The sequence below is a fragment of the Puma concolor genome, chromosome B1, assembly GCF_028749965.1.
Source record: "Puma concolor isolate L17-30 chromosome B1, mPumCon1.1.hap2, whole genome shotgun sequence".
Taxonomy (NCBI): Eukaryota; Metazoa; Chordata; class Mammalia; order Carnivora; family Felidae; genus Puma; species Puma concolor.
This window is the reverse complement of record NC_141670.1, coordinates 123,175,257-123,200,980: the sequence shown is the minus strand read 5'-3', so window position 1 is coordinate 123,200,980 and position 25,724 is coordinate 123,175,257. Positions and strand designations below refer to the sequence as shown.

The 25,724-nt window shown below is 43.2% G+C and overlaps 2 pseudogenes; one reads left to right on the top strand and one right to left on the bottom strand.

The window, feature by feature from the left end:
* Nucleotides 1-1,981: 1,981 nt before the first annotated feature.
* Nucleotides 1,982-2,385, bottom strand: LOC147581859 (thymosin beta-10 pseudogene; annotated as a pseudogene).
* A 20,654-nt stretch (nucleotides 2,386-23,039) lies between these two features.
* Nucleotides 23,040-24,171, top strand: LOC112858493 (ADP/ATP translocase 2 pseudogene; annotated as a pseudogene).
* The last annotated feature ends 1,553 nt before the right edge of the window (nucleotides 24,172-25,724 follow it).

Here is a 25,724-nt window from a genome sequence, read left to right as displayed (position 1 = left end):
CAGTTGAAGTTAGTTCATTGTCTTTTCTGCATAGTATTCCAGAGTGTGGTTACACCACAATATACCCTTTCTACTTTTGGTGTGCATTTAGGTTGTTTGCAGTCTTTGGAGATTAAAAAAGAATACCTGTGAACATTCTTGTACATGTCTTTTTATTTTTTAAGTTTACTTATTTCTTTTGAGAGAGAGAGAGAGTGCACACAGGACGGGCACAGAAAAAGGGAGAGAGATAGAATCTCAGCATGAATCCCAACCCTTTTGCATGAAGGGTTTGGCTTCAACCGGTTCAATGGATGGACAGGTCATGCCTTATTTAGCCCTCAAGGAATAAGAAAGTCAAAATTGAAGGGGTTTTATAGTGGGTCCTTATATGGTGTTTCTAATTGCAGTTAGGCTTTTTCAATAACTTAAATTACCACTTTATTTCACTTTATTCCATGCTGTCAGCACAAAGCCTGACGTGGGGCTCGAACTCTTGAACCGTGAGATCATGACCTGAGCTGAAATCAAGAGTCAGATGCTTAACCACTGAGCCACCCAGGTGCTCCATGTACATGTCTTTCGGCGGGGATATGCACTCATTTCTTTTGGATACATTCCCAGGCATAGAGTTGCTGGGCTATATATGGTATACGTAGGTTCAGCTTTAGTTTGTTCTACCCAATATTTCTGCCATGTGGTTGTGCCATTTTAGATTCCCACCATCAGTTTTTGAGAGTTCCAGTGTTTTCCACATCCTTGCCAACATTTGGATACGTGAGTCTTTAAATGTAAGCTCTTCTGGTCACTGCAGAGTGGTATCTTATTGTAGTTTCAATTTGCATTTCTCTGATGAGTAATCATGGGGAGCACATCCGTTTGAAAGTGTGATGGAGGGAGGTTGGGTCATAAACGCAGCACGTATTGCATTTAAGATCCCCCACAAAAGAGTCGTTCTATGGTTTCCTGGAGTTGAACTTTCTGGTGTGGCCACATTCTCAGAGGGATTTGGGATAGGCTAATACTGCAAACCTAAATAATGAGTAAGTGGCTTTCAGTGGTCTGAGTAGAGTTAGGGTTTTGGTGGGAAGACGTCACTCTAGGATTTCCTGGGATAATGGATGTAAGCCTAGCCAGGAAACCGAAGAGAATTATAACCGGTAGTTTAAGCAGAATAATTTTATTATAATCATGCTTTACTTACCCAGATTCTTCTAGGGTACAATCTATACAGACGGCCCTAGTAAGAAATATCAAATCAGGCCATTTATATGTTATTTAGTAAGGTTCATTGGATCTTGATTCAAAAATGAAAATAAGGTATTTTAAAATTTACTGGAAAGTGTTATTTGGCATATGATAAGAACGGAGTTCAACTGTTGGTGAATGGTTTACACAAGTTACCCAAAGGCAGCACTAATGTCTGAATGAACTATTTTTTTGAAAAAAATTTTAATGTTTACTTATTAATTTTTGAGAGAGAGAGAGAGGCAGAGAGACAGAGAATCCCAAGCAGGCTCCCCACTGTCAACCTGGAGCTCAACGTGGGGTCTCCTGGGATGGGGGGCGCTGGCACTCACAAACCCTGAGATCTTGACCAGAGTTGAAATCAAGGGTCAGACGCTGAACCGACTGAGCCACCCTGGTGCCCCTGAGTGAACCGTTTGGATTCTCAGCCTAGGGTCCAACTTACTACTAGAAGGTATTGACACAGCACTTGAACTGCTTGATGAGACTTTGAGATCTCTCCATGTTTTTTTGTTTGTTTTGCTGGTGCTAAAGAAAGCATAGTAAATCCTCTTGTTCTTCTGCCTTAAGCTCATGCTTTTCTCTCAGGAAAACAAGATCGCACACTTGCACGTGTACCAGCTTTGGCAACGATTGTGCTAGTTTTGCAACCTTGAACAAAATGGCTTCACCTTTCAGAGCCCAAGTTTCCTCAGCTGTGCAATAATAACTGGCCCCCAGTTTGTTGTGAGGGTGACAGGAGCTAATGTTTAATTTTTTTTTTTTTTTGCCACGAGGTGTGTTTTAATTTCATGAATCATACAAATAATTTGCTATAATATCCCAGGGCAAACTGGAGAATTTGGCAGTCCGATTGGGGCGGGGAGGGTGGGCTCAGAGACCCGCAGGCCGGTGGCATCGGCACGGAGAGCCCGGGTTCACGGTGCAGCTTGTCGCTCGTGTCCATCTTGCAGGTGGCTCTTCTTCCTCCATGACGAGGGTGTCTCAAAGATGACGGGGGTGGGGAATCCTTTAGGTTCTTAGGAAATTTCGCTCCGCTTCTCCTGCTCACTGGTCCCTTTGGTCGGCAGGGTGTTCTTCTCCTGCGTCTCCGTTTTCTTCAGCTTGGCCTTATCCAAGCTGGCGATTTCCCCCATGTCTGGCTTGTCTGCCCTTTTCTTTTTTTTTTTTTTTTCCAACGTTTATTTATTTTTGGGACAGAGAGAGACAGAGCATGAACGGGGGAGGGGCAGAGAGAGAGGGAGACACAGAATCGGAAACAGGCTCCAGGCTCCGAGCCATCAGCCCAGAGCCCGACGCGGGGCTCGAATTCACGGACCGTGAGATCGTGACCTGGCTGAAGTCGGACGCTTAACCGACTGCGCCACCCAGGCGCCCCTTGTCTGCCCTTTTCTTAAAGGGATCCTTGGAGTTCCACCTGGAGTCCCACTCCCGTTGCTGCAGCAAGAGACCTAATTTTTTTTTTTTTTTTAATGTTTATTTATTGTTGACAGAGAGAGAGAGAGAGACAGAGCATGAGCGGGGCAGGGGCAGAGAGAGAGGGAGACACAGAATCCGAAGCAGGCTCCAGGCTCTGAAGTGTCAGCACAGAGCTCGACTTGGGGCTCGAACTCACAGACGGCGAGATCATTCGAGATCATGACCTGAGCCAAAGTCAGATGCTTGACTGACTGAGCCACCCAGGCACCTCATCATGAACTAATGTTTAAAACATCACATAGCACAGGGGCACCTGGGTGGCTCAGTCGGTTAAGTGTCTGACTCTTGATTTCAGTTCAGGTCATGATCTCATGGTCATGGGATTGAGCCCTGCATCAGGCTCCGCACTGACAGTGTGGAGCCTGCTTGGGATTCTTTCTCTCCCTCCCTCTCTCTGTACCCCATCCCCTGCTCGTGCTCTCACTCTCCCTCTCAAAATAAATAAAGAAACTTAAAAACAAAAAGGCACCTGGCACAACTCTTTGCATGAAGTGACAAACTGATGGTGAGTATATTAAAGTTGCCTGGCATGAGAAAATGAGAGAAGAGCCATTTTCTGTCAGAAGTGGACTTACAATGAAGCAAATGCTGTTTACGCTTCAGGGCCTCACTAGCAGGGAGTCAAAGGAAGATATTTTGTAGTCACAATAAGATATTTTAACTGCAGTTGGCTAGGATCACTTTGACTTTGCTTTCTATCGCATGCCCTCCCATCAACTGGCATGGGGGCACTGGAGGCATTTTTGGGTTTCAGTGATGGGAAAATTGAGTCTGGGAATCTGTTTTGTTTGGGTTTATGGGATACATTTGACTCACACTTCTACACAAGTGAGTTACTGCTCGCTAGCTGTCTTGGTGTTGGAATGACTTCTGGAAAAAGCAGCTCCCACGGTGATTTGCTTAGGTGCGAGGTCAGAGGTGTGGTCAAGCTGCTGAATGTGTGCATTGTACCCAGCGTCAGAGGCATGTGGCTGGCAGAGGAGGAGATGGTTTGATATGTACTCAACTCGATGTAACTGGGTAGAAAATTCCCCCAAGCCCTAGAACTCACATGTTGAAACACTTGATAAAAGCCTTCCCAGTACTGACCACAATCTTAAAAATTTATATGAAGTTATGAGTAAGGAGCCGTGACGTCGAAAGAAGCTTCTCTAAACTATCGATATATTTTGAACAAACTTGCTTCCGGAGATACTGAAGTCCATTCTCTCTATGGAAATTATAAGATAATTGTCATACAAAAAGTTGCTCAAAGGGCATGAAGTGCAAAGAACAGTAAAAAAAAAAAAAAAAAAAGGCTAATAGAAGGTGTGTCAGGAAGTTAATAAAATTACGTTATTTTTCTGGATGTTGACGGTGTTTGTCAGTTTTCAATTCGTTATTTGTTGTGATTTCTTTTCTTATTCCTTGATACACTTGTACTTGTTTTGGGATTCACAAGTTTGCATTTGTTTCTAGAAAGAGCCTTCAAGTTGCATAAGCTTCCGAGGCATGCTACCTGAATCTGTCCATTCGTGAGAATTCCCACCTAGGAACCAGTGACCCAGAAGAACCTTGTTAGACACACCTCAGCTTGAGGCTTTCCTTGGCTTTTAGTTCTGAAGCACCATGAAACTGAGAAACCTGAACCACATAATGGTTGCAGGGATGGGATTTTTAAAAACTTCATTCTATGTAACAGGTGAACATGGGGGGTGGGGGGAAAGAGGGAAGCACACCAAAAACCGGACTCTAAACTACAGAGAACGAACTGAAGGTTGCTGGAGGGTGTTGAGCTAGATGGGTAGTGGGCATTGAGGAGGACACTTGTTATGAGCACTGGGTTTTGTAAGGAAGTGACGAATCACTAAACCTTATACCTGAAACTGTATGTTAACTAACTGGAATTTAAGTAAAACTTGGAAGAAAAACAATAAACATTTCCTTCTGCTCTCACATTGCTTTAGTTCCTTTTGGCAAGTTGAGTATTGACTTTGCGTTCCTGAAGAGAAAATGCGGGTTCATAGTCCCCTTCCTTCCCAGTGTAAACACACAGAAGCCTTTGAATCTGGAGATTCCTGACCACGCATCGTAAGATGACAAAGCGTCCGTTAGATAAAGGGACTATGCCGCAGAAGTAAGTTGTGAGAGAGTACAACAGTATAATCATAGTCACTTTATGGGTAAAGAAACGGAGGCAGGAGAAGGTCCACCTGATTTATCAAGGCTACAGTGATTGGGATTAAATCCAACTAACTCCTGGATTAGTGAAACTCTATAACTTGCTGTTACCTTGCTACTGATTCACTTCAAAAACAGGAAGAAAGATTTGCCTCAAGCGTGCTTAGATATTGATGTTTCCTTGGCAACAGGTTTGAAGTTAAAAGCAAAATAGCAATTGAACGGATGCAATTTTGTTATAAAATGATAGGCTGTGAAACAGTCGTCTCAGAAGCTCTCTCCCATCCTTTGTTAATTGAAAAAGAGAGGTTCTTGATGCTGGATGTTGCCATGTAGCAGTTATTTTACCAAAATCTGTTTTCTAGGCCCGAAAATCTGAGGCCATTTCCCTTTTGAGCCTCCCTCTGCTTTGGCCCTTTTTACTTTCTCGAAGTAAACCAGAGCCATATGTGTAATTAGCACTGAACACCCACCTCCTTGAGATCTAGTCATCAGTACCTGTCTCTAGTTGCAGGGATTCATTACAGTTTTGTTGCAATTAAATACAGACTAGTATGACCATAAGGTATATTATTAATAGAATACCCATTTTTTTTTTCTCCAGATACTTTAAATTTCTTGGTTAGGCCAAACCGTTCCAGTAGTACATTCCTTGCATAATTTTGCTTTTTTTTTTTTTTTTTAAAGTTTATGTATTTTGAGAGAGAGAGAGAGCACAAGCAGGGGAGGGGCAGAGAGAGAGAGGGAGAGAGAGAATTCCAAGTAGGCTCCATGCTGTTAGCACAGAGCCCGACATGTGGCTTGACCCCAAGAATTACGAGATCATGACCTGAGCTGACATCAAGAGTCAGACACTTAACCAACTGATTCACCAAGGCGCCCCTAATTTTTAAAAACGATGCTTTTCTTGAAATGCTTTGGTTATAGGCCATCCATTTCCTTTGAGAGATGCTGTAATATATAACCCCCCAGAACCTGTAGAAATATTATTTGCTACAGCTTTGCGAGTCGCAGTGTGGTCTGCACCAACGACATGAGTATCTCTGGAGAGCTGGTTAGAAACCCCAAGACCCACCCCAGATCTGTGGAATCAAAATCTGTAGCTTAAAATCCCCAGGTGGTTTATATGCTCACTGAAAAATGAGATCCACTGCGCTTCACTGCTTGCTCTATTTCCTTGACGACTTACGCGGAAAACTTATTTCAGATATGACCTAGCAGTTCAGTTCCTGGGTCTGGGGTAATAAAGAGTTTGCTCGACCCGAGACTGCCCGTCCCACGTATTGGTTAGGTGCTTTGGGGAAATTTATTTAATTTCCCTAAGGCATAGTTTCTTCTCTATAAAATGCAGACTATGATAGTACCTATTGCATGAAGTTTCTATGATCACCAAGCGAGAAAATACATATAAATGAATTAAGCCCCATATTCTAATCGCAAATGATAAGCAATAAAGGTTAGCTAGTCTTATTCCTGCTATCAGAAATTAAATTAAATTAAATTTTATTATTTTTTTTAATGCTTATTTATTTTGAGAGAGAGAGGGAGAGGGAGAGGGTGTGTGTGGGAGCTGGGGAGGAGCAGAGAGAAGGAGAGAAAATCCCAAACAGGCTTCACACAGAGCATGGAGCTTAACGTGGGGTTTGATCTCACAAAAGCGAGATCATGAACTGAGCCAAGATGGTGACCTGAGCTGATATCAAGAGTCGGATGCTTAACCTACTGAGCCATCCAGGTGCCCTTAAGTTTCATTTTTTAATTGAATAGTTGTTTTGTCTTATGGAATCATAACTGATGATTTGGGGAGGAGGAGTTTAGAAAGTATAGAAAATATGAAGCCAAATTTATAGCCCTTTCCAGTAAGTATTCAACTTTTTGACTGGCTTTACTCCGACTTCATCTTATTTTTTATACATTTCTTTCTTCATTCCAATTTCTTCAGAGTTTTACATTTCGTTCTGTTTACCATAGTATCTTTGTAAGCCACATCAAAATTATTTTATATTGAGGTGTGACATGAAAAGAGCCATCATAATTACAAATTTGTTATCCCACAACTTTCACTCTAAATTGCATTGACAGCCTTGTCTTATTTTTCTTCTCTACCAACTCCTTGCTGGAGTTATATTAGTTAACCTAGTGACCCTGAAAGGCAGGGATGCTTAAAACAATTTTTAAAGGAATGTAGTTGTCCTCACACAACCTTCTTGTTCACCACCCTATCTCCACTATTTGTATCTGACGTATAATGGGTGCATAATACGTTTACTGAGTGGATAATTAGGTACAAATTTATGTCTTAATGTCACTTATAGATTTATATCTTTTCATGTTTGCTATTAAATTCAAACCTGGAATGGGTTTCCATCATCTTTTGACTTGTCCAGTACATAAGACTCAGGTCAAATGCCACCCTCACCAGGAAGTCTTCCTGGACCCTTCAGGCCAGACAGGGGGACTCTGTCTCCTAAAAACAATGGAATTCACTCGTCTTACTCAGCTGGCACTTGAATTCCTCCTTGTAGCTCTCCTCAAATGAGAGCACCAGCTTTAGAATCAAGAAGTCATGGGTCCAATCCTATTTGGGCTACTTACCAGCTATGTGACTTAAGGAACATTAGTTTCTCTAGGGCTGTTCTCTCACCTGTAAAATGGGGAGAATGGGGTATTGTATTATTACAATAGATACAATAGATAATGCGGATGATTAGCACGTTTCTTGGATATATGGTCACAGTCGTCTTTTTTCACAAATTAAATTCAGTTAATTTCTCTTGTGGACTCAGCAGGAAATTATTACAGGGTTCTGAGTGAAGTCTTATTCCTGTTACTCTTGAGGATTCTTTTTGCCTGGGGCTCCCATGGTTGACACAAGCTACCGGGATTGCGTCTATTGATGATTAGTGGTGAATGTAGCTGTGATTAAATGTCTAGGTTTCATGTCTGGATTTCATGACTCGTCAGGGTGGTAGAGGAGGAAGGTAAGAAATATTTCCTGTTACCCAGGGAATGAGGTACAATACAGGGTCCCTTTTGTTGTTGTTGAATTTACCCTCTTTTTATTCTATAGCATAACTTTTCTTTTTCTGCAATTCTTTTCCTAAGAATACATTACGGATGCCAGAATTAATTTCTTTCCAAGTGAATGCTGTGGATATTTTTTTTTTCTTTTGTCAGTTTTTAAAATAATCCCGAACTTCTTTGAGCTCTGTGCAGGGACATATTTTCAAGGTTCTGAAATGCAAAACGCATGAGAGTCAAATGAACAAATCTTTGGGTCTCTGAATTCTGAAAACGTGATTAATTAAGCCCATTCTCTTATTAGAGACTATACAAAGGTATCACATGAGATGTGATACACAAAATCCTTGGGGATATGGATACAGTCTACTATAAAATTGATCTGTATATTTTCAGAAATTTTTCTTACGAATACATATATAATAAAAGAAGAATGCTTTGAACAACACAAAAGCTGGCACATCACATCAGGGCAGTATGCTCATTTTATATTTCCTATAGGTTTCTAACTATTCTGGTTCTCCATATGGCGGCTGGGGAGACTGTTGAAATCAAGTCTGATCATCTTGCTTTCCGACTAAAGTCCAACTGGTTCCTTGTCGTCTACAGTATTAAATCTAGTATGAAAGGTTTTGCCAATTCTGGCTTCAAATGACTTCCCCTGCCCTCGTCATGGACTTCCAGAACTCTAGTTGCAACGGGGTTCTTACTGTCACTGCCTATAGGTGGCGCCCTTTCATAGCTGGACCTTTGCACAGGCTCTCTCCTGCCCGTCATCTACAACCTGCCCCAATGCCCTTTCCACTTGGAAGCTTCCCTGCATTCCCCCAAACAATTATTCTTGCCTCTTGGGCCCTCTAACAATTTATAGATAACATTTACCTAGCACTTGTTATGCTGGCTAATAATTTTTCCATCACAAATCTCTGATTAGCTTAGGAGCAATTTGCAATGAGGATATTGCCTCTCATGGCTGTATGAGCCACCACATCCAACACTAGGTCTATTGCGTAGAAGATACCCAACACTAACACCCGATATTCGGTGTTAACGGAATAGGCACATTTGTTTTCGTTTCTACTTTTTCGGGAAGACTGTACATTTTGCTTCTCTCAGATTCAATTTAATTTTGTTAATCTTAAATTCATGTAATGAGTATTAATGCAAATTATCCTTCTATCTTTTTATAATGAGTCTTGTAACTTCGAATTCGTTGCTAAAGTACACACAAATTCCCACCGCTATTTACAATTAGACACAGTGGAAAACACATTTAAGACTTTTTTCCCTGATATGTGAAGGCACATGTCAGTTCCGAGATGCCTCAGGTTGCCTGTGGGCTCCTTTGCCGTTACCGGCATGTCAGTGCAGCCGCCGTTCAGATTCCCTGTTGGTCACTTAACTGATCTTTTTGCTTAGTAAGGGACCAGGACTACCCCCAGAACTCTGTAACCATGGTGATAAGATGCCCTATTTTAACTTTTCAATAGAAAAGATGAGATGCTCTCGCACTCTGTGCCTGTGGTTCCCAGTGGAATTTTCTGGAGCCATTCAAGCAGTTAAGCAATAGAATCAGGCCCCGAACAGATAATTACTCTTTTCCTTTATGCTGGTCGCTTTCAAATTAGGGGTGGTGACTGACAGCACATGCAGTCCATGACCAGCCAAATGTGAGGTCCAAGGTGAGCCCGGAAGGCTTGTCATTCTTATAATACACCAGCTGGGGAAAAGCTCCTCTAAGCCAAGAGGTCTACTTCTTAAATAAAATTGGAGTACTTACCAAAAGAACAACTGTGCGCTTTTGTATGTGTTGCGAAATAAAATTATTACGGAAGATGGACGTGCTTCTTGCAGAAAATCAAAGTGTTCATTTAGACCGTGTTTTCTAATCAGAATTAGTCTTGGACGTAGTCGAAACGGGGCCTAGCGTACCTTTGACATTTGGGGGGCACCGAGGAGGCACAGTGTCCAATATCTTCCCCTCTCTTTAGTCTGAAAATTTAACTTGCCAGAGTTTTTCCCTTTAAATGTTTCCAAGCCGTTGTACTATAAATATCTTTGGGAAAGTCATCACAGCAGAGGAAAGGCTGATATTTAGTGGCCTGTGAAATAAGACTGGTTTGTAGCCCTGTTTGTTTGGACTAAAGAGTGTTTTCTAGATCTTTTTAAGCCAACATTCAATCATAAGAAGACATCACATGAGAACCTACTCTATCACCTTTAAGCACTATGGGATATGGCAAAACTACATTCTCATGAGACAGAAGCTACACTGCCACTGTCCTATTTAAATGGGCCAAGTCCTCTCGAATTTGTCACAGTGTCCATCCCTCCACATGTATTCAGCAATGCTTCTTCAGGTCTCCCTTGCTCATTTACTTTACACCCTTGGCTCCTGTAGGTTAAAGAAAAAACAAACAAACAAACAAACAAAACCAAAAACAGAGTTAGCTTCAGTAATTGTGACAATTCGGAGGCTGAAGACAAGGCGTCCCCTCAGGTGTGCCTTCTTCTCTAAGATACCCTTAAGAACACTAAGACATTTCCTTGCCCCTTCTCTTCTGCTGTTCCCGCCTGCTATGGACCGAATGTCGTCTCCCACACCCCTCAAGTTTATGTGTTGAAACTCTAACCTCCAATGTGATGGTGTTTGGAGATGGGACGTTTGGAAGGTGATTAGGTTTACGTGAGGCCCTCATGATGGGATTACTGTCCTTAGAAGAGACCAGAGAGCTAGCTCGCTTTCTCTGCTGTGTGAGGATACAGCTACAGCAAGAAGGTGCCTGTTGTCTAGAAACCAGGGAGAACGTCCTCACCAAGAGCTCTACCGTGATGGCATCCCGATTTCAGACTTCCAGACTCTAGCACTGTGAGAAATAAGTATTTATTGTTTAAGCCATCCGGCCTACGGTATGTTTTTACAGCAGCCTAACTGATTTAGACGCGGCTCGCCTTCTCCCCTTGGGCTATGATCAGAAAACATACACACCACAGAAAACAAAAAAACCCCGCGTATTTCTAATGTATTTTTCTCAAGCATTTATTCAAAAACTCTTATTATTTATAATGTAGCCTGACTCCACACATACTTACATACATACATACCACACACATACATAAATGTGCCAGAGACATCCTACTTTTACTTGAGGCTGGCTCAAACGGAAAGTTTGAGTTTTCTCAAGTTGTTGAGTGCCCCCTCCATTGGGAACACATTGTGGTTGTACCCGAACAGTGCAGCAAGACTGAGTTGAAACATGGAACTTATTCTGTAAAATTGGTTGGTATGGGAAAAAGTTGGATACTCTATTCCCAAACTTCATTCTCTGTAGGAGTGGCTGTCTGTAGGAGTGGCTGTTACCTGACTGTCATGTGACATACTTTGACTTAATGAAGAGCTTTATGAGGAGATGCTTCAGGACTGGGAAGGGAAAGGTGGGAGACTGTTTTCTTTCTTCCTTGGAAGCCTTTAGAGTCTTATGCATTTATCAGAGGCCCCTAATTCCTTCTCTGTCCAAATCTCTCACATGTGCAATGCAAGGTTTATCTCATAATTTGCCATCAAGTTTAAAATGCAGATATCTGAGCAAGAGTTTGTATGCGAACATCCTCAGAGGCATCCACACTTCAAAATATACCACTCACAATAAGCTATATGTAGCAGCCATGGGGGTACTTTTTTAAAACTAGGCTTCACACCCAGTATGGGCCTTGAACTCACTACTCTGAGATCCAGACCTGAACTGAGATCAAGAGTCAGCATCTGCTCAGCTGACTGAGCCATCCAGGTGCCCCCGCCAGTATCTCTTTAAGAGAATCTGCAGTGGGAGACACAGTGAACTGACAGCTCAGCCGTTGTCCCCTAGGATTCATCCCTGCAAAGACGTGAGGTCACACTTCCCCCAGCTGCTCCCAGCCAATCACTGATCACTGTGGGGATGCCAGAGCCAGCTCACATTTGGTGTGGGGATGCCTCATTGGCTACATGAGATTTTCTTTTTCTCTTTTTAGTGTTTATTTATTTTGAGAGAGAGAGAGAGAGAGAGAGAGAGACGTAAAGGGAGAGAGAGAGAAAAGAGAGAGAGCTCCGTGTGGAGCTTGATCCCATGAACTGTGAGATCATGACCAGAGCCTAAATCAAGAGTCTGACACTTTACCGGCTGAGCTACCCCGGCAGTGGGTGGTTAAGACTTCCTAACAATTGTGTTTCTCTCTGAGGCTCTTCCTGCCCGATCCCTTCTTTCTTCTCCTTCTGCAGACGGCAGACCTCTATCATGGGCTGAAGGCTCTCCCTGCCTTCTCTTGCTTGTTTCCCTTCAGACATTTCCTCCAATAAATCTCTTGCATCTCTCATCTTGTTTTGGCATCTGTTTCTCAGAGGATCCAAACTGACGCACTGTAAATGACTGATTATTATTGGCAGAGTCAAGAGGAATTATAAAAATCACAGGAGGACCTGTGTGGGTGTCTTCAAAAGAGCACAAAATTATAAAAATGATAACCTTTCTTATCAGTCAGCATGACTATTACGTCTCCACATAGTGTAAGGATCCAAATAAATTTTAAAACAAGATTCTGGTTATTGTGGGCACCCGGGTGGCTCAGTTGGTTAAGCATCTGACTCTTGATCTCAGCTCAGGTCATGATCTCATGGTTTGTGGGTTTAAACCCCACGGTAGGCTCTGTGTTGACAGCGTGGAGCCTGCTTGGTGTTCTCTTTCTCTCTCTCTCTCTCCCCTCCTCCTCCTCCTCTTCCTCTGGCTCTCTCTCTTTCAAAATAAAAAAAATAAACTTAAAAATAAAAAAAAGATTCTGGTTACTGCTCTTTGGGAGTTGTAGTGGAGATCAAATCTAGTAGAGACCAGACATTCACTCATTAAATAATAACAGTAGATAATGCAATACACAGAAAAGGTTTTAGTGATGGATTGCCAATTGTTAAGTTTAATAAATGCTTTGAGTGCAGAAACAGGAGGGAGAGGAACTTTAGAACTTTTGGGGAACATTTAAGATAGACTTCCTTTCTAAAAGCTGGATCTCATAAGTGGATAAGAGCTGGTTGCTTCCCTTATGGGGAAGTGATAATGTAGAAGGCTGAAAGAGAGTGGTTATATGACTATTGGGACAGACAGTCATCAAGCAATACCCTTAGAGCTGTGTTTCTCCAATGGGGTCTCAAGACCTCCGAGAAATCTTAAGAATCTATAACAAATTGAAAAATATGCTCCCCCCCCCCCATTTTGACGCTAATCTAAGAAATTAGTATTTGCATACACTTGAGATCCCCTGGATCACCTTCTAAATGAGGGCTGTCTCCATTTCTTTGCTTCTGTTTGTGCTCATAATTATGCTGGCCCCCAACAGTACCGTTTCAATCATCACAGGCTGAGAAAAAACAGAAGCAGACTTCTATGTAAATGAAGCACTCTTGTCAAGGCCAAGTAGGGTCATTTGGGCACTGAAGAGCCGATCATTTCGCAGAACAGTAGTTTGAGTAGAGTGGTGACAAATGACAAAACTGAGCCATCACCTAGCACAGGACAATATATATATATATATCACAAACTCAAAGCCATCATGTACTAATAGATGAGATGTGGCAACTTAGATTGAGTAAAATGATTTTAATTTTTGTATTAAATTGATGTGTAAATTTGAATTTAGCGCTTTTTAGTGTTTAAGATAGAATTTGTAAGTTTGATGTGGCCTTATGATATAAAGTGTATGAGCTTAAGGAATCTATACTTAGTTGTTTTTTTTCAATGCTTATTTATTTATTTTTGAAAGAGAGAAAGAAAGAGAGAGAAATCTCAAGCAGGTTTTTTTTTTAATGTTTATTTATTTATTTTTGAGAGAGAGAAAGAGAGAATCTCAAGCAGGCTCCACACTTAGCACAGACCCTGATTTGGGGCTCAAACTCACGAACCGTGAAATCATGACCTGAACCGGAATCAAGAGTCGGATGCTTAAGGACAAAGTCACCCAGGTGTCCCTGCACTTAATTTTATGTACCAAGTGATTCACCTGTGAGTATGCCCAGCTCTTCACCTGTCCACCCCCAAAAGGGAAAACTATTTGCTCCTGCTCCCTACCCTTCCCTACACTCCAGAGGAGGGTCTGCTTCTGAGCAGATACCTGGCAAAGGACACCAAGATGGGGGAAGCCCCGCTGGCGTGGGGGATACCAGCAGCCACGTGGGTGTAAGAAGACCCCAAGTTTGCTATTAGCATCTACTTAATCCTTGAGCTGGGTGCTTCCGTGCACTGTGTAAACTCCTCAGCCATAGGAGGGGTCTTCAACAGGAACTCTGCGGTGAAAAGAAAAGGGCCGAGATTCTTGGTAGGAGAAGCAAAGTGCACGGAATAAGGAGTAGAGAAAGAAAAAAGTTGATAGGTTTGAGGGAGTAGAAAGGGAGTTTTAGGAGACCATGTTAAGAAAGAACATGTAGAGAAATTTGAAGAGGCTAGAAAGTTTGGAAGCATGTCAGAGAAATTTTTCTGGGGGTTATAAAGAAGATTCCCTCAGTGTTTCTCCTGGAGTCACAGGTAAAGACTGGACTCCCGTCAGAACTGTTTGTGTTTAAGGACACGTGGGAGTCCTCAGGGGTGGATCTTTTGAAAGTCCTGTCTTGAGAGCTGCTGATATCCTGGCTCCTCTAATTATGGACCAATTCGGTTAAACTCAAGGATATCTCTCAAGGACAGACATTACATTTCAAGGGAGGTATTGAGAAAGGAAATGTTCTTTCAAGTTAAAAGGCACCCAGCCCTCATCCAAAGTCTCAGTTGCTATTATCTTCTGAAGTAGAGGAATTAGCATTTGATTTCTCTTCTGCCTTGCCTTGGGGTGGGCAGGGTGGAGCTTACGAGAAAGAAAAAGGAGATACATCAGTCTGCTCAAGCTTCATAAATTCTTTAGGGTCACGATTCTCCCACTGCATTAGCTAAATGGGACTTCATGGTAGTGCTGGGCTGCAAGAAGAAACCTATGCCAGAGAAGACACCCAGCCGCCAGGTAAAGTGCAATTAGCCGAGCATATAAAATATAATTCGTGTCCTGTCGATCGTACATCTCAAATAGCTCTTGCAGCTGGCCCATTACTCTCCATCTCCACCCCTTTCATCTCCTCTCCGTTGTTAGAATAGTTTTTAACTGGAATCGTGCTTCCAGGAGGTGTCTTTTCCTCCATTTGTTTATATCCACTCACTGAGCTTGTCTATTCCGTGCTGTCATTGGCGGCTCACTCTTTAGACCCTGCCGTGAGGCCCCACAGCCTCTGCCTCTGCCCAGTTTATAGCCTAGTGGGGACTGAGACGTTAAACGGGTAATCATTCAAATACTGAGTGTTGGGCTTCTGGGATCTCATTACAGAGGAAAGGAAAGTCTGGGAGTGCAGAGAAAAGCTTCCGGAGGAGCCCAGAGGGTCTTTAATCTGAGGCCAGAAGGTTGAGGAGGAATTCACCAAGCAGAGGGCAAGCCAAGGGATGTTGGCTCAAGAATGCCCCAAGTGGAACACCGGGAGAGGCTGAATGATGCCCAGGAAAAAGGAAAAGACTAGCATTTAGGGGCCAGGTAGGTTAGGTAAGTTAGCCTTCAGGCTCAGCTCTAGAAGGGCCCTGTAAAAAAAAGTGAAAATTTGGTTTTTTATTCTAAGGGCTGTTGGAAGTCACTTGAGGTTTTTTTATTTTTTTTATTTAAAAAAAAATTTTTTTTTTAAACGTTTATTTATTTTTGAGACAGAGAGAGACAGAGCATGAACGGGGGAGGGGCAGAGAGAGAGGGAGACACAGAATCGGAAGCAGGCTCCAGGCTCTGAGCCATCAGCCCAGAGCCCGACGCGGGGCTCAAAATCACGGACTGTGAGATCATGACCTGAGCTGAAGTCGGACGCTTAACCCACTAAGCCACCCAGGCGCCCGAGGTTTTTTAATCCAAAAGTGGTAAGATTGGCTGCAGAGTGGGCAATTCATTGCACAGCGTAGCTAATCTTTTTAGAGTGCAAGGTGATTAACGTCACTCCTGTTTTAGTAAAAGTTTTAGTGACATTTTATTTTATTTTATTTATTTTTTTTGTTTTTTTTTTAATTTTTTTTTTAATGTTTATTTATTTTTGAGACAGAGAGAGACAGAGCATGAACAGGGGAGGGGCAGAGACAGAGGGAGACACAGAATCTGAAATGGGCTTCAGGCTCTTGAGCTATTAGCACAGAGCCCAACGCGGGGCTCGAACCCACAAACCATGAGATCATGACCTGAGCCGAAGTCAGACGCTTAACTGACTGAGCCACCCAGGCACCCCTATTTTATTTTTTAATTAAAATTTTAAAAAATGTTTATTTTTGAAAGAGGGAGAGAGGGAGACAGAGCCTGAGTAGGGGAGGAGCAGAGAGAGAGGGAGACACAGAATCCGAAGCAGGCTTCAGGCTCTGAGCCATCAGCACAGAGCCCGATGCGGGGTTTGAACTTACAAACTGCGAGATCATGACCTGAGCCGAAGTCAGACACTCAGCCGACCGAGCCACCCAGGCTCCCCTTTAGTGACTTCTTAATGCCATCAGAATGACATCTAAATTTTTAATAAGGTTTGCCAGGCTTCCTGCTACTTTTCCAGGCTCATCTTCGATTCCCTGCTCCTGAAGGGCAATAGAATCTGCCACCCAGAATGTGCCTCTTTGGCATGAAGACAATTTTGAACTAAAGACAGTCAAGGCCCCTTAACTGCCTGAAAGGATTTAGATAATGATTTTAATTGGAAATGGGATGAAGTCAGAGGTCGAGCATCAAAAGTCGAGAACTCAAAGGAAACTGAGATGGAAAGTTTGCCTTAGGCTTTTGAATTCCCTTTAAAATGTAACATGGTTACCTTATAATCTACTTGTAATCATATTGGCTCGAACTTGAAGGGAGAGATACAGGAGGCACAGAATCTGTAAGATGTCATAACCAAAACTGGGTATCATTTTCCTCGAAACCGATTTTAGTCAAAGAGTTCTGGTGTTTAAGATTTTTTAAATCTAATTTTAAGAATGCTATACAGGTTATATTCAGGCACTTGATGTTTTTGTAGATCTTAAAACACTCTCAAGGGTTAAGAAAATACACAGCTCATCCTTATCTCTTACCTTGTACTGCCATCCTGTGGCCATTTCATTTTCTAGTTTACAAATCCATTTGCACAACCTTATTTTCTGCCCTCATTCCAGATTATGTTTTCAGATTTTATCAGTTCTCAACCAACATAGATATGCTATAATGTTAGTAGTACAATATTTAGTAGTGTTTTGCATTTTGCAACAGTAAGATGTCCCATCATGAAGTAGTATATACTACTATGCAATTTTAATTCTGAGTGAGCTTCCATTCAATATTTTCTAGAGAGCTTTCCTCAAATTTCTTTCCATCCTTCCTTCCTGATCTGGCCTTTCAATGGATGCTTAGGCAGTAGCAATTTATTGTCTCAAAGACTGACTCCCTGGGTTGCCTCTCTCTATTTGAAATACTTACAGATACTTTCCATTGGAACCCAGCTTTGGATTTCCTTCCCTGGATCTCCCCTCATCTGACTTTATAGACTTCTAAGTCCCAGTGCCCTCACTGGTGAGATGACAGGTCTAAGCAGGATCAGGCATGGCATGTACCACGGAATGTGCTCATGTTCTTCTGGCTTGTGACCATCAAATTCTGCTTCTCTGTGGAGAAGTGGCGGGGGGCGGGGGGTGGTGTGGAGGCTGAAGGGTGCAAAGGGCAACTGCTGTCCCAGGGGTTCTTTGTCTAGAAGTAGATTTGGCCTATCCAACCAGGAGACTGATGGCACACACAATCCATGAGAGCAAATTTTGTTCATGCTGTCTACCCAAGACCGTTAAGACCTTGAGTCTAGCCCAGTAGGAGATAAGTCTGAGAAATAACAATGATAATGGCTAATATATGGAGCTTTCATTTACACCCCGAGTCTTGTTCTAAGCACCTTATATGCATTACCTCATGTTTTAAGCAATCTTGTGAGTAGAGGCCACTAGCATTCTTATTTTACCAATTAAAAACCCCAAGTCTTAGAGGGGTGATGTTCCTGTCAAAGGCAAAGAAAAAAGAGAAACTGTTGGGGGCTGGTTTGTGATTTTAATTAGGGGAATTAAGGAGGCCTCATTAAGAAGATATTTGAGTAAAGACCAGACGAGGCAGAGGAACCAGCCAGCCAGGCAATTTTCTCATGACTAAGTGTATCAGGTTGAAGGAATAATCAGTGCAAAGGCCCTGAGGCAGATCTGATGGGCTAGTGAAAAATTAAGGAGACCAGTGTAGCTGAAGCAACAGAATTAAAAAAATAATGTTTATTTATTTTGAGAGAGAGAGAGGAAGAGAGAGAGAGAGAGGGCACATGAGTGAGCGTATCCTGCACAATCTGGGGAGGGGCAGAGAGAGAGAGGGAGAGAGAATCCTGATGTGGGGTTGAACTCAAGAACCGTGAGATAATGACCTGAGTCAAAATCAAGAGTCAGATGCTTAACTGACTAGGCCACCAGGTGCCCCTAGAATAACAGAATTTGCCAAGGGATCACATATAGGGTGAAAGAGAGAAGCGTCAAGACAGATGCCATGTTCTTTGCCTGAGCAACAGTCAGGATGTAATGTTCATTTACTGAGATGGGAAGAATGAAGGGAGGTGCAAGTGTGGGGCTAGGGTAGGTTGATGGAGGCAGGGTAGTTGATGCGGGCAAGGTCAAGACCTCAGTTTTGGACAGTTGCCTTTGAGATGCCAATTAAACGTCCGTGGTGAGATGTTGAGGAGGCCTTTATTTTATTTTATTTTATTTTATTTTATTTTATTTTATTCTATTTTATTTTATTTTAATTTTTAAATGTTTATTTATTTTTGAGAGAGAGAGAAGGTAAGTGGGAGAGGTGCAGAGAGAGGAGGACAGAGGATCCCAAGTGGGCTCTTCGCTAACAGCACACAGTTGGATGTGGGGCTTGAACTCACAGACCGGAAGATCGGGACCTGAGCCGAAGTTGGTTGCTCAACCGACTGAGCCAAAGTGCCCCGAGGAAGCCTTTGGATATGAAAACCTGGAGTTCAGGAGAAAGATCCAGGCTGAAATGGAAATCAGCAGTAGCTGGTATTCAAAACCACGAGACTGGGGTGCCTGGGTGGCTCAGTCAGTTGAGCGGCCGACCTCGGCTCAGGTCATGATCTCACGGTCCGTGGGTTCGAGCCCCGCGTCGGGCTCTGTGCTGACAGCTCAGAGCCTGGAGCGTGTTTCAGATTCTGTGTCTCCCTCTCTCTGACCCTCCCCCATTCATGCTCCGTCTCTCTCTGTCTCAAAAATAAATAAACGTTAAAAAAAAAAAAAAAAAGAAAAAGAAAACCACGAGACTGAAAGAGATGGTCAGAGAAGTGAGTTTAGTTAGAAAAGAGAAGGGACCAATGCTCAGATGTCAGGGAGATGAGTAAGCATTCCTAAAATGGTAGCTGCTGGCGTTATTATCATAATTTCACCCAGATTTCCTTATTTGAGGGCCACCCTTCACTCCAGCTCTCTGGTTCTCCAGTAAGGGGCCATTTGGAAAAATCCCACCTTGTGTCTTTCAGTTTCTCTCCAGGACAGCACTTCCATTGTAAACACTGCTTCTGGCTGTGGCCACTCACGTGGGACACACTGCCTTTTCCTGACAACACCTCCCATTCCAGCTAAAATCAAGGTACCTTGCTGCTTTTAGTACCTGGCTGTCTGCTGGGGAGAGTCCCTGCCATCCCCCTGCCTGTCCTGACGCCATCAGCCCTCTGCCCACCCTCCGTCCTCGGGAGCAGTCCGTCATCTCACCTTCAGGGTCTGGGGTATCTGGTCTCGATCTGACAGCTTCTTCCTCTCTCTGTACAGGGAACAAGTCCCACGGAGTTCACATTGCTTTCTCCTTTTACCATCGAGACTCTTTCTCTCCCTCACATTAAAATTTTTTTTTTAACGTTTATTTTTGAGACAGGGAGAGACAGAGCATGAACAGGGGAGGGTCAGAGAGAGGGAGACACAGAATCTGAAGCAGGCTCCAGGCTCTGAGCTGTCAGCACAGAGCCCGACGCGGGGCCCGAACTCACGGACTGTGAGATAACGACCTGAGCCGAAGTCAGCGGCTTAACCGACTGAGCCACCCAGGCGCCCCTCTCACATTTAAATTCATATTGATTTTCCCTAAAGATTTGGACTCTCTGGTTTGGAAAACCTCACTACATGTTTCTATTTTTTTAACTTAAAAAAATTAGAAAAAAAATTTCATGCTTATTTATTTTGAGAGAGAGAGAGAGAGAGAGAATGAGTCAGGGAGGGGCAGAAAGAGAGAGGGAGAGAGAGAGAATCCCAAGCAGGCTCTGCACTGTCGGGACAGAGCCCGACAGATATCACAAATTGTGAGATCAAGACCTGAGCTGAAGTCAAGAGTTGGACACTTAACCAACTGATTCACCCAGGCGTCCCTTTTTAACTTTTTTAAAAAATATATTTTTTATTGAAGTACAATGAAGATAACGTGTTATATTCTCCTCCTGTGCATGACATAATGATTCAACAATTCTGTACATTACTCAGAGCTCATCGAGGTACGTGTGCTCTTAATTAATCCCTTTTATTTATTTCCCCCACCCACTTTTGTCTTCATTTTTAACTCTGAATTGTAACATCATATCTCGTACAATGTAAATAATATTAATAAAATGGATACTTTGTACCCACCACCCAACTTAAGAAAAAAACATTCTGGTGACTCAGATGTCCCTTGTGCCCCTCCCTTTTTTTTTTTTTTTTTTTAATGTTTATTTATTTTTGAGACAGAGAGAGACAGAGCATGAACGGGGGAGGGTCAGAGAGAGGGAGACACAGAATCTGAAACAGGCTCCAGGCTCTGAGCCGTCAGCACAGAGCCCGACGCTGGGCCCGAACTCACGGACTGTGAGATCATGACCCGAGCCGAAGTCGGCCGCTTAACCGACTGCGCCACCCAGGCGCCTTGTGGCCCTCCTTAATGCTGCCCTTTCTCCTCCCCACTTGAGGAAACTTGTGCAAGATATTCCCTTGCTCATCTTTACAGCGATGTGGGATAAGGGGTTTCGTCTAGGAATTAACACCTTCTACCTTTAGTGAAGATCTGGAAGGGACTGTGGGAAAGATGGAGGAAAAACCACTAACCAGCCTTCTGAAGCTGCGTGCGGATGGGCCAGCCAGCATCTCAAGGAGAAGCTAAGAATCCGGGCCACCGAGCGGGGCTGCAAAGAGGCAGCTGCAGGAGACGGTGGGAAGGGACGGCCTCTGCGAGGTGGTCCCTCTTCCAGTCCGCTGCCATCAGCCTGCAGTTGGCCGAAGGGCCGGCAGTGGATAGAAGGGCTGACAGCTGCGGAGAGGAGAGGAGTGTAAGTAGGAACCCAGCACCATCGCCGCTTTTGACTGCACGTGCCTTCCTTTTAAATTTTTTTTTCAACGTTTTTTATTTATTTTTGGGACAGAGAGAGAGACAGAGCATGAACGGGGGAGGGGCAGAGAGAGAGGGAGACACAGAATCGGAAACAGGCTCCAGGATCCGAGCCATCAGCCCAGAGCCTGACGCGGGGCTCGAACTCCCGGACCGCGAGATCGTGACCTGGCTGAAGTCGGACGCTTAACCGACTACACCACCCAGGCGCCCCTGCACGTACCTTCCAAGAAAACGGGCTGCTGCTCCCCTTCTGCCTCCAGTATCTTATTCAAGTTCCTCTTTTGGTCAGGTTTGACCTCCAACCACATAGGGAAGGGAACTCTGGGATTTGTAGTTTCTAGCTTAGCCAGACTGGCAATGAAATCCACCAGCGCTGCTGCCTATGAGTGAATCCTAACGCTCAGTATTGTTGAGTTTGGGCCGCACTTTATTATCACGAACCATGCAGCTTAGTTTTTTCTACGACTCGCTTTTGTCTTTTCGTTGGGGTTGTTAGCTTTGGTTTTTGAGATTCCATCCTGCTGATCTGTTCGCTTTTAACTACTATAGACAGAATTCCAAAGTATGAAAATATATATGTATTTTATGTATCCATTTCAGTAGAATTAGATATTTCGGTTTTTTCTTTTCAGATTTTGCTTCTATGAACAATGTTTCTATGACTATTATATATGTCTCCTTATCTCCTGTAGCACATATACCCAGGAGAGAAACTGTGAGGTATAGAATATGTTACATGCAGCTTTATTACATAGTGTCAAACTGTTTTCCACGCGGATTGTGCTCCCACTGGCAGTGTGTGAGTGTTTCTGTTGCTAAACATCTTCATTATGAAGACACTTGACATTGTCAGATATTTTAAAATTTGCAAAAGCAAGGAGGCATAAAATGGCATCTGATTTTGATTTCAATTTTTTTTTGACTTAATTATGAATGAGACTGGACATCTTTTACATATATTTTTCACCATTAGCATTTCCTCTTTTATGAAATAACTGGTGTATCTTTTGTTCTGGTTCTTTTCCTTAGAAGAGTTCTTCAGCAATTCTGGATAACAATCTTTTATTGATTGTTTATATTGCAAATATTCTTTCTCAATTTGTGGCTTGTGATCAGTTTGAGTTATTTCTGCTTTGCTGCTCTATTTTATCGACCTACCCCTGTTCCATTTCTACACTGGATTGTCTGGTCATGTTCTTTCTAGTGTCTTTTGATGAACTCCTGGAAAGCCCAAATTTTAGTGTGGTAAATGTGGCCTTCCTCCCCAACTGCCTGGTGATTTGGGGTCTTGCATAAGGAATCCTTCTTTTCTTCCATATTGTAAAATATTCTATATTGCCTTCTAAAGTTATTCTGGTTTTGCCTTTTGCAAGTGTTTAATTTCCCACAGATAATGTGATACATGCTCCTTTATAATTGAGCTTCCATATATGCATGAGTTTGTTTCTGGCCTCTGGTCTGTTCCATTGGTCCTGACATGTGCAAGGACAAGTGTCCCCATCTCGTTCTTCTTTAGCATTGCCTTGGCTTTTCTTATCTTATCTAAAAAAGCCATTTGCTTTTCTGCATAAATTTAAAAATCAAATTGTCGAGTTCCCCAGAAACCTCTGTAGTGATTTGTGTAGAATTAGGGGACAACTGAACTCTTTACGAACTACTCTGCCATCTCCTGCCTCCTCTTTCCTTTCAACATGACCAATGCTGCTGTGTCCTTTGTCGAGGACTTCCTGGTGGGTGGAGTGTCTGCGGCCACCTCCAAGACCCCTCGGTAGCACCCATCGAGCGGATCAAGCTGCTGCTGCAGGTGCAACATGCCAGCAAGCAAATCACCGCAGATAAGCACTACACGGGCATTAGAGACTGTGTGGTTCGTATCTCCAAGGAGCAGGGAGTCCTGTCCTTCTGGTGTGGTAACTTGGCTGGCCAATATCATCAGATACTTCCCCACTCAGGCTCTTAACTTTGCCTTTCAAGTTAAATACAAGCAGATCTTCCTGGGTGGTGTGGACAAGAGAACCCAGTTTTGGTGTTGCTTTGCAGGGAATCGGGTCAGGTGGCGCCTCTGGGGCCACGTCTCTGTGTTTTGTGTCTCCTCTTGATTTTGCCCATACCCTTCTAGCAGCTGACGTGGGCAAAGCTGGAGCTGAAAGGGAATTCAGGGGCCTCCGTGACTGCCTGGTTAAGAACTACAAATCTCATGGGATTAAGGTCCTGTAGAAAGGCTTTAATGTTTCTGCGCAGGGTAACCTCATCTACTGAGCTGCCTACTTCAGTATCTGACACTGCAAAGGGAATGCATCCAGATCCCAAGAGTACTCACATCTCCATCAGCTGGATGATCGCACAATCCGTCACAGAGGTTGCTGTGTTGACTTTCTATCGGGTTGACACTCTTTGTCGCCGTGTGATGGTATAGTCAGGGCGCAAAGGAACTGATATCATGTGCACAGTCATGCTTGACTGCCGGAGGAATACGGCTCGTGATGAAGGAGCCAAAGCTTTTCTCAAGGGGGCTTTGTGCAATGTTCGCAGAGGCCTGGGCGGTGCTTTTGTGCTTGTCTTGCATGATGAAATCGAGAAGTTCACGTGAGTTATTTCCTGGCTTTTTCACCCTGTGAACAGGCATGTTGTAGCGTATAACATATCTTGAGCATTCTTGACAGACTGTTGGCTGTCTATTTATCAATGGCAACTATTGACTGGTTGGAAATGGGAAGCAATACTATTCATCTGACCAGTCTTCTCCTAAAGCCATTTCCGTGATGATGGGACTCAACTGTCGTTTTTTCAGTCACTCCTGATAAACAAATTTGAAGAAATAATAAAAAAAAAAAAAAAAAAATCCGAAAGAAAACAAGAGAAGTCTTTACAGACTGCTAATCTGTTCCCGCTGAATCTGTTCTTCTGCTCATGAGCTCATGGCTGCCATCTGAAGACTCTCTCACCTTTCTTGGCACCTAGTTTTGGCCGTGTGTGGCAGAGTACTTGCAAACTGATTGCCATTATTTCCTTCCCTGTATCCACATGTCACTTTGCTGCTGTCCTTTCAAGAAACAGAATATGCCTCCTCCTTTGGAATATGAGCTGGTGTTATCACTTGTTTGCCTAATAGATTGCAGTGGGTAAGATACCGTGCCGATTCTGAGCCTCGGTCTCAACCAGACTTTTGCGCCATGGCTCTCTCCTGGAATTGTGCCACCGTCTGCGAACAGCCCCGGGTGAGTCTGCTGGATGGTGAGAGACACATGCACCGTCAGTCACCTCATAGCCAGGCTTTGCTGTATACTAACTTTGACCTCAAGCAAGGTGCCTGAGGCACCTCATCTCTAAAATGAGGATCATAATAATATCCAGCAAACAGTGTTGTTGTAAGGATTAAGTGAGCTAACATAAAGTAAAGCATTTAGTGGGGCACCTGGGTGACTCAGTGGGTTAAGCATACTCCTCTTGATTTCGGCTCAGGTCATGATCCCAGGGCTGTGGAATTGAGCCCCGTGTTGTGACCTCTCTCTCTCTCTTAAATAAATAAACTTAAAAAAAAAAAAAAAAAGTAAAGCACTTAGAAGGGAGCCTGGCACATAATAAACTCTTTGAGGGTCAGTTATTACCATTATAGTGCAAAAGAGTGCACATTTTGGGCTCGTATGGAGAAAAACAAATTTATTTGCCCAGAACATAGAGTGTGTGCTTAGTTGGGAAGAAATGGCTGGGAAGGCAGGGAGGAGCAAGTTTGTAAGTAGCCTTGAATGCCTGCCTCAGATATACGGATTTTTATTCTACAGATATTAGGGAGCCATTGCAAGTGGTGAGCATTTAAGAAACATGATGAATGTATTCAAATATTTAGATAAGTTCTCACATTCATATTAAATGGTCCCCCATAATTTTTTCAGTCTCTCTAACTAAAGACTGATTGGAGATGCACTTGATGGCAAGGAATCCTAAAATGGTCATTTATTTTGGGATGGAGTAGCTGGATGGGTTTGCTCATGTTCACACAGTTGGGTGGCTGTTGCTTTTGCAATGAAAGCAAAAGAATCTGGTACGGTTTATGTTTGAGAATCGGGCAACTTAGACGTAGCCATTAAGCAGTGTTGAAGACATAACCTCCTTGGTTATAGCCAGGGCTGTGCCAAATAGTCAATATGTTTGTATACATCTTCAACAGATATTTATTCTACTTGGATTTTTTTTTTTAAATTTTTTTTTTCAACGTTTATTTATTTTTGGGACAGAGAGAGACAGAGCATGAACGGGGGAGGGGCAGAGAGAGAGGGAGACACAGAATCGGAAACAGGCTCCAGGCTCTGAGCCATCAGCTCAGAGCCCGACGCGGGGCTCGAACTCCCAGACCGCGAGATCGTGACCTGGCTGAA